Raw genomic sequence first — 9,708 nt, 5'->3', positions numbered from 1 at the left:
TAATATTAATTCATTAATACATTGAAGGTTACACTCCTGCACATGAAATTTCTGGGGTACATGGGGAGAGGTCTGTCTCTAGTTGCTCTGATCCCTGTATGACTGAAGAAATTGTTAACCAAAAATAAAATGGTAAAAGAAATGTCCAAATGTTTATCTAATAGTGTACAATTTGCTAAGTAACTATACCCTAGAAGGAATAGTAAATAAACAAAACTTACCCTTTAAGGACGATTTCAGTAGGTGGCTTAGGATCTCTACCTCTTTATTTCAGCTTACTCCAACTTGGTTAACAATTATTGAAGCTTCCTGGGTCCAGGGGCTGTGGAGACCACAAATAGAAGATAAAGCAAGTCCCTAGCTCCTATGTTTTCATTCATTTGGATCAGTGAGGTGCTAGAGCTTTCAAACACCAAGCTTTATATAAGGTGCTTTTCTTGAAGGATGTTTAGTAACTTGTTTTCCCCAGCCAGTGAGGATCTTAGGTTTCCCCCCTTTTTAAAGCTTCAGGTTGTTCTTCAACTATTCTTTTTATGTTGGATAACCCTCAGGGGTTCATATCTGACTTCCATATTTAATGTATTTTAATTCAGCCTTATAATGACCTGTATTTATGCATTCATGAGCTCACCTTTCCCTGAGGACTCACACAGGTAGCAGAGATTAAGTTGGCATTCTTTACTACTTCCTGGCATTTACAAGTCTGACTTCATAAATACCTTTATTTCTGCACTTGCATTCAAACATTTTAGAGAGAGAGTGATTAAATAAATAAAACAAGGTCTTTTGGACTGATCTTTTTACAACACCATAACTAAAGTAGGTGGGTAACACACACATTCTGGCTTTTCCTCTTCTTCACATGACTCCTTGCCAACTTTTTTTTTTTTTTTGAGTGATCCCTTTAAAATCTTGCAAATTTTATAACACTTTCTGGTAACATGTACCATGCTCCTACCTTGACTATAGTATTTTGTACATAGTCTGTCTACTCTATTGGCTCTAGACCAAAAAATAATTTTGCACTTGGGAAAAAGAGTATTTTCCTGTGTATTATTTTCTTCTTTTAGCAAGAAAAGCAGGAAGAATGTGGAAGAGAAGTAATACCCCAAACAGAAATGAATGGAGCCTGATCCAACTGTAAGTGGCTCCTTCAAGGAAGTTATGGTCTGGAAGAATTCTTAACTGTAATGATATCAAATCCACCTCCTAACTTAAATAACTCAATAGCAAGAAAAGAAACTACCTAATCAAAAAGTGGATGAAGGACCTAGATAGAAATTTCTTAAAAGAAGACCTATAAACGAACAACAGATACAATGAAAAAGTATCCATCACCACTAATCCTCAGGAAAATGTAAATTAAAACCACACATATACTACCTCACACCTGTTAGAACGGGTATTATCAAAAAGATGAAAGATAACACACATTGGCAAGGATATGAAGAAAGGAAAACCCTTGTACACTGATGGTGGGAATGTAAATTAGCACAGCCGTTATGGAAAACAGTATGGAGGTTCCTCAACTGAAAATGAAATTATCATATGATTTAGAAATGCCACTTCTGGGTATATGACCAAAATAATTAAAATCAGTATGCCAAGGGAATGTCTGCATTCCCATGTTCATTATCCACAAGAGCTAATATGGAACCAAATTCAGTATTCATTTTCAAATAAATGTATAAAGAAAATGTGGTACACATGAGCAGTGAAATACTATTCAGCCTTAAAAAAGAAGGAAATCCTGTCATTTGTTACAGCATGGATGAACCTGGAGAACATCATACTAAGTGAAACAAGCCAGGCACACACAAGACAAATGCTGCATGATGTCACTTACATGTGGATGTATGTGGACATGTGGATGTCACTTTACATGTCAAACTCATAGAGGTAGAGAATGGTGGTCACCAAAGACAGGGGAGAGGACGGATGGGGAAGGGAGAAATGTTGATCAAAGTGCAAAGTTTCAGTTAGAAGAAAGCTCTAGAGATCTATTGCATTGAATAGTGAATAAGTACCTGTATGTTTCAAAATTGCTAAAAGGTTATATTTAATATGCTTTCAGCACAGAAAAAAATGATTAATATGTGAGGTGATGAATTTAATTGACCTGACCATCTCACAATGTATATCACAATGACACATTATACCCTACAAACACATGCAACTATTATTTGCCAATTAAAAATAAAATCTAAAAAAAATTTAAATACCACCTTCTATTAACAACTTCTCAAATATCCTTCTCCAGCTGCAATCTCTTCCCTCATATAAATAACAGTCATCCTCTAATTTATTGCCATTTCTGTATTGTTTTATCTCCCCACTAAGATTCTGCTTCTCTTTATTCTTACCTATAGCACCTAACCTAGTCCTTTTTTTCAGACTTTTGATAAATGTTTTCTAAATTGAAATAAACTTGATCTTGCTCAGGATTCTTTTTCTAGTAGGCAGAAAAAAAGCTCATTTCAGTTGACATATTCAAATTTACACCACACCATTAAGGTATATAATGACAAACAAACAAACAAACAAAACCAAACGGAGAAAAGTCACATGGTTGGTTTTTAAATTCCAGCATTATTTTCTTCTTGAAACAACTCAAAATGAACAGCTCTTAGTGCTTAACGGTGTAAGCTCTCACAGATGTGACAAACATGTTTTTGTGATCTTTAAATATTTTCTGGCTAACATGGATAATAATCAAGAGTAATTACAATACATTAAGTGCAACTTTGAACAAGTTTACAAAATAAAATATAGTTCACAAACTGGGCACAGTGGTGCATGCCTGTAATTCCAGATGATCGGGAGGCTGAGGCAGGAGGATTAAGAGTTCAAAGCCAGCCTCAGCAAAGGTGAGGCACTAAGCAACTCAGTGAGACCCTGTCTCTAAATTAAATAGAAAATAAGGCTGAGGATGTGGCTCAGTGGTTGAGTGCCCCTGAGTTCAATCCATGGTACTTGCCAAAAAAGTGCCAAGAGCCCACATCCCCAGCCTGTAATTCCACCTACTTGGGAGGCTGAGGCAGCGGAATTGCAAATTGAAGGCCAACTTGTGGAACTCTTATCTCAAAATAAAAAATAAAAATGGCTGGGGATGTAACTCAGGGGTAGAGCACCCCTGGGTTCAATTCTGTTTACCACAAAAAGTAATATATAAGAAAGTTCATCAATTAATTAATTAAAAGGGCTGGGGATGTAGCTCAGTGGTAGAGTGCTTGCCTAGCATGTGTGAGGCTCTGGGTTCTATCCCCAATGCAGGAGGGGGAAAAAAGGCACAGAGGATCTGTGAATCATTGGATTGTACATCTCCACGTTATCCTACATACATACCTGAAAGAAATCAAGACTATGCTGCCTTAATTGCTTTCATCTGTACAACAAAGAAGAACTAGTAATGGTACAGTGTTTCTCTGAACCTTACTTGTGAGTATGTTCTCGCCTGTGCAAGGTGAGCTACCAAACCATCACCAGTGCAGCAAAGGAATGAAAGCACACGCCTGTCCTATTGGTAGGAGCCTGAGGAATCATACTGGTTTATGAAGAGAAGCAGGGTATTGTTAGTATGATTCCACTAAAACCCAAAATATCCTGGTATATCTGGGTCTTGTTATTAAGAATTACAACAAGATTCTTAACCTCTTGGAGTCAACTTAAATATTTTGATTTCTTCCTGTCACCGAGGTCTTCAATGTGTTTGTTTAAATGAATAATATGGAAAGCTGTATGCAATTTGCATATATTGAAATGATATATATATATATATATATATATATATATATATATATCTTCAGATAATTAACATAATGTTCTACCTGGTAAGTAAATATATAGCACAGATACATATGTAATTGGTTGTGAAAAAAATTTCTGATCATTTGGGATGACAAAATTTTGTAAACATTTCTGTTATTTAGATTCAAGGAGCAGAGGCCTATGTTTTCATTTTTTTTTTTTTTTCTCTTGGGAGGTGGCTGCTGACAATCCCAAACTGTTTACTGGGTCACCTTACAGCACTTCTCAAACTGAAAGGCAAAACTATTGCCATTTTAAATGGTCATTAAAATTGAGGGGGGGAAACAATGAGGGAGGAAAATCACACCTGAGCCATCCTTCAGTTAGATTCTAAAGTACAAATAAAATGGTCCTCCGGCTGCAAGACAAAATGCCATTCCCTGATGAACTGTATAACTACGCACCCTGTGCCTGGCTGAGGGCGGGAATAGTCTTCCTCTGGCCCAGGGCTGTGATAACTATGCAACAGATGACTCTACACTTCTAAAAAAGGGGGGAGAGCACCATCAAGGAAGCAAAATAAGGTACTGGACATGCAGGCCAGGACTTACTATATTTGGACACAGGTGGAGATGGAAATCCTCCACTGTCCATGAGTCTTAGCCACAGAGACTCTGGCTAAGCAAGTTTGTATAATAGGCACTTGTGTTTTGAATCTCCTGCTCCTTATCACTGTGGTCAAGGTAAAGGCAATCTAAAGCATAAGACTGCATTATTTAAGCCCAGACAGGCCTGGGATTGAGTCCTGATGTTGCTACTTATTGTGTTTCTTATATAACCACACACATATCCATAACCACACACACATCCATAACTTCTAACTCTCAGTTCCCCGATGTGTAAAATTGGATAGTCATTATGCCTGTTTCCTAGGGCACTTGTAGTGCAGGTTGGATGACATGGTATACGTAAATTAAGGACCAAGCACAATGCCTGCCGTGCTCAGTGGATGTTAGCTAAACACAGTGAAACATCAACTGCTCTGTCTCTCTTATCTGGAAGGTGACAGGCTTGAGAAACGCCTCTGTGGCCCGGATCACCGGATAGACTGTATCCCTCTGAGCGAGGGCTGCTGAGCATCCCCTGTCATCTTGTTGTTGAGATCACCTTCATGCTTCCCATCCTTGCCATAGCCAGAGATTGCTAAAGACATTCCTTCATTCAACTCAGGTGTAATAAGTGCCACCTCCACATTAAGTGGGCAATACTGTGTTGGGAGTATATGGGTGAACACCTTACACGGAAAATTGAAGACAGTTAATAAATAAGATAAAAAAAACAAATGCAATAACTGCCACTTGTCACTTTTTAAAAAAGGGACTAAAAAAAAAACAGTCCCGGGATTGATTTCACTTTAGGTAAGTTGTCAAGGGAAGACCTCTGTGAAGGAAAATTTAAGTCAAGATTACAAAAAGCAGAACTTCTTTCCACACCTTGTGGTCTTTTCCCACAGATCTTTTGATAATCACCAGCCTATATCCTGTAACTTCCGAATAGCTACTGGCTGTCACTGTCCAGGTAATATCAAGAGGCAAACTGACAAACTGTTTCCTGCCTCCAGGGAAGACAGGGCCAGGGTCAGAGCTGTAGCCACTGGGCAGTCCACAACAATTACACAGGTTGTCACTACAGAAGGCCACCAGGCAAGCCAAGTGCCCTGGCAGGAAGGAGGCTGTCATCACCCTCCTATGAGGAAGGAGTACTTTTTTTTTCTACTTCACAAAGGTAGAACTAATCAGTAGCCCTAGGAACACGCAGAAATCAGGGAAAGGTTTTCCAAAGTAGTCTTGCACAAGGAACTTCCGGTGCCCTTCTGGAAGAACTTAACTCCTGAGTATAGGAGATGTATGGAGCCCACATAACCTGCACCGTGATGCAGAGTCCACTCATTAGAGGTCAGGCATGCTTCCTCCTCTTGACATCTGAGGGGTGAGGATCTGTGCTGTCTTTCTCACTGAGTGGAGCAGGGGGGCTCTGACCTGCCAGAGCAGGGGAGTTCCCACTGCCCATGTCTTCACACAAACCCTCAGTTCTTCCAGCAAGTCCTGCTGCAAGGGGTCTGTCTGATAGTGCCGGTCCCCATAGCTATGACTCATGATCCTTCTCAGGTTCTCAAAATGAATAGTTCTTGTTGGATTTGGAATGATTCTCCCTCATACAAGAGCAGAATCATTCTTCCTGATTACCAAAAGCAAGGCACAAAGGATCCTTTTTGGGTTGAAGTAATCTGTGGGAGTGATGAAAGAACAAATAGGGAAGAAATGTAAAAGAATATGAGCTCAAAGCAAGAGAATGTAAGCTCATGTTTGCATACTCAGAGTAGTATCTAATTAAGAGATTTCAAGGAGTAGAGGAAAAGTTTTTATAGAGAATTGCAAGAGTTTCAATCAGTTCAACCAAAAAAAAAATCCACATGTAACATTCTCTTGGCTAGCTTTCTTAAATATTAAAACCTAGAATTATGCAGATAAATTCTCAGGCTAAGACATGTTTTGGCCTAATTAAAAAACACCTCAGACTAGCAAGCAAGCCTGTGTGATTTTAAAGATAGCACTTATCCTTAAGGCAAGAACTAGTAGAACTGGCTAGACTTGATTTCTGTCAAGGTTTTCTTGGAGGGAAACAAAAAAGGTAAAGAAGAAAAAGGTATGAGTCTTTTAGAGAACTGAAATGACAGAAAGCTGAGCTATACATCAAATTTAATGTGAATTAATTTAAATGCATTAGTTAAGCACAATACAATTCTTCTACCACCTTAGGAGGCTGCACAAATTATAACTCTAGTTAGTAAGTTTCACAATTTCAAATTGTTCACAGGCCCAATCCAGAAATCCTGGTTTCCTGACATGCCAGTTTATGTATAGTAATTTCAGGGGGTGTTGTAAAAGTTTCAAAATAAAATTAATATTGCCAGGCATGGTAGTGCATGCTTGTAATCCCAACAATTTGGGAGGCTGAGAAAGGAGGATGGAAAGTTCAAGGGCAGCCTCGAGAACTTAGTGAGACCCTGTCTCAAAATAAATAAATAAAAAGGGCTGGGGATGTACTTCAGTGCTAAAGAGCCCCTGGATTAGATTCCTAGTACCCATAAATAAATAAATAATCAAATAAATAAATAAACTAATATTGATTTTTATGAATCTTAAAAATAAATAAATATTAAACAGATCTTATGGGGAACAGTGAGGTTACTCTAAAAAGTTTGATCAATTCTACTATAAATACCATATTTTTTCCCCTGGGCCATGACTGAAATCTCTTTTAAAGAGTCCTATGAAGAAACAAAGGCTTTGTAAAGAGAGAATAAAATTTAAAAATTTGCAATCATTAAAAATATTCTTTGGGCTGGGGTTGTGGCTCAGTGGTAGAGTGCTCACCTAGCATATGCGAGGACCTGGATTCGATCCTCAGCACCACATAAAAATAAATAAATAAAATAAAGATATTGTATCCAACTAAAAAAATAAATAAATATTTTTTAAAAAAATATTCTTTGTTATAAATATTTCAGGGCCACAATCTCCCTTCTGATCCCCTTTACTTCCCATCCTTAACTGTCCATCATGAAATCAAATTTATGCTGATTTGCCAAATGAATATTTCTCTGGATATTTTCTTTCAGAACATTTTCGAAAGACAGCAGTCACTTGAACTCTAAATAACCGGGAATATGCAGTAAACCCTGTAGTGATAGATTTAGAAATGCATCTCACACGGCCTTTCTACCTTAATGCTCCCATATGATTGTTTGAGTGCTAGTGACAGATACACTGGTTAGGTTTGACTTTATTCTTTGAAAGTATCTCATTCCTGAACTTATTAGAACTCTGGGTTGTAGCTCAGTAGAAGAAAACTTTCCTAGCATGAACTAAGCTATGGGTTCAATTCTCAACATGACCAAAAAAGAAAAAAAAAAATAAAAATAAAAAATAAAGTCTGGGTAAAGGTGAAAATGATAACCACATGTATGATTCATGCATTCATTCATTCATATGAGACATATTTACAATTAACTGATAGTTCTTGGTACTTGGAATAAGACAACGAACAAAAACAATCAATATTATTAATCAACTCAACATAATTGACATACATAGAGAGCTGTATCCAGAAACAGCAAAATTTACATATTCTTCAGTATAAAACATTCAAGAAGATAGACCAGGAATTGAAAATAAAATCTATCCCTGGCTACAATGGAAGAAAATGATGGGCTCAGGACATATTACTCTAAGATTTGGCATCTGTGCATTACAGAAGATCTCATAAGAAGGAAGGTCTTGCTTATCTTCTCTTGACCCTCCTTCTCTGAAGCAGGTCAGATGCAGGTCAGACACAGGTCCTCAGAACTCCATTCCATGCTCCTTCCTTTGCTAAGTTTTCCCATTTTGTTAACATTAGATCATACCCTTTTATCTAATCTTACCTCCCATGACTATCTATTTCTTATCAAATCTAAGCATAAAATACATTGGTCTCCCTGTTTCTTTGGGTCTTCATTTCCTTATGAAGAAAATTATATTAAATAAATTTATGTTTCTTTCTCTTATTAAGCTGTCTTTCATTAAAGGGGACTCATTTCATGACAGGCAAGGAAAAAGAAATCTTTGCTCCCCTACAGAAATAAGAAATTTCCTAGATGTATGGAGAATCCTCAAATATTTGGATTAAGCAACATACTTCTAAATAGCACGACAAAAAGAAAAAAATTTGAAGTGAATAAAAAATTAAAACAAGCCACAGCAAAATTTAGGGAATGCAGCTAAAACAGTGTTTCATGACAGATTTATACATAACACTGAATGCTTATATTAGAAGAGAAGAAAGGGAGCCAGGTGCAGTGATGCATGTCTATAACCCCAGAGGCTCTGGAGGCTGAAGAAGGAGGATCGAGAGTTCAAAGCCAGCCTCAGGAACTTAGTGAGGCCCTAACCAACTTAGCAAGACCTTGTCTCTAAATAAAATATTAAAAGTGCTGGGGATGTGGTTCAGTAGTTTAACACCCCTGGGTTTAACCCTTGGTACCAAAAAAAAAAAAAAAAAAAAAAAAGGTTTAATATGAATGATCTAAACTTTCATGAAAAGCAACTAAAAGAACAAATTAAGCCCATGGTAATCAAAAGGAAGAGAATGGATAAGAAGTAGAAGCCAATAGATTAGAAAATGGACAGTAGAGAGATGTTGCTATATTGTGTGTGCTTACATATATGGAACAATAAATGCCATCATTATGTACAACTATAATACATCAATTTAAAAATATGGAAAAAAAAAGAAAGAAAGAATGAAAATGCATAATAGCCAGGCATGGTGGCCCACATTACTCAGGAGGCTGAGTCAGGAGGATAACAAGTTCAAGGTCAGCTAGGAAATGAAGCAAGACCCTGTCTTAAAACAAACAAACAAACAAACAAAAATAAATAAATATATATAATTTAATATGTAAATATATAAATAAATTTTAGGTCAGTGGTAGAATGCCCCTGGGTTCAATCTCCAGTTACACACACACAAAGGGCAACACAAACAACAACAAAATCTGAAAAAATATAAGCTACATGAATGACAAAAACCCAGACTAATCAAAGGTGCAATTTTTTTCAACATATTGCTAAATCAATTTCAGACTTGCTAAGAAAATCTATCACTTCTTTTGAAAGGAAGTTTCAAAAGCATCAGCATATTCATCTTTAAACTAGAAGTAATAGTTACTAAGGAAAACACAATGGGACAAACAGAGAAGAATTTTAAAAGGTTTTATTTATTGATATAAAGCATTTAAGAAGAAAAGTTATTGTTCAGAAGTCAGAAAAGGAAGACTTGTGTAATCAAGGGGAACAAAAAACTTTATCTCCTGATCAGCAGGCAGAAAAGTCTAACCAGATGGACAGGCCTCTGTGG

General features: G+C 37.0%; 1 long non-coding RNA gene across 1 annotated transcript in view; it reads right to left on the bottom strand.

The window, feature by feature from the left end:
- Positions 1-257: 257 nt before the first annotated feature.
- The window catches only part of LOC308631118, a 28,725-nt gene continuing 19,274 nt past the window's right edge, over positions 258-9,708 (bottom strand). The window contains exon 3 of the long non-coding RNA XR_014018112.1: positions 258-322. This is a non-coding gene — a long non-coding RNA (uncharacterized lncRNA). The remainder of the gene's footprint in view (positions 323-9,708) is intronic.

Source organism: Spermophilus citellus (genome assembly GCF_964194105.1).
Source record: "Spermophilus citellus genome assembly, chromosome: 11".
Lineage (NCBI taxonomy): Eukaryota > Metazoa > Chordata > Mammalia > Rodentia > Sciuridae > Spermophilus > Spermophilus citellus.
Note: the sequence above shows the minus strand (reverse complement) of the source record. Positions and strands in the feature narration are given on the sequence as shown.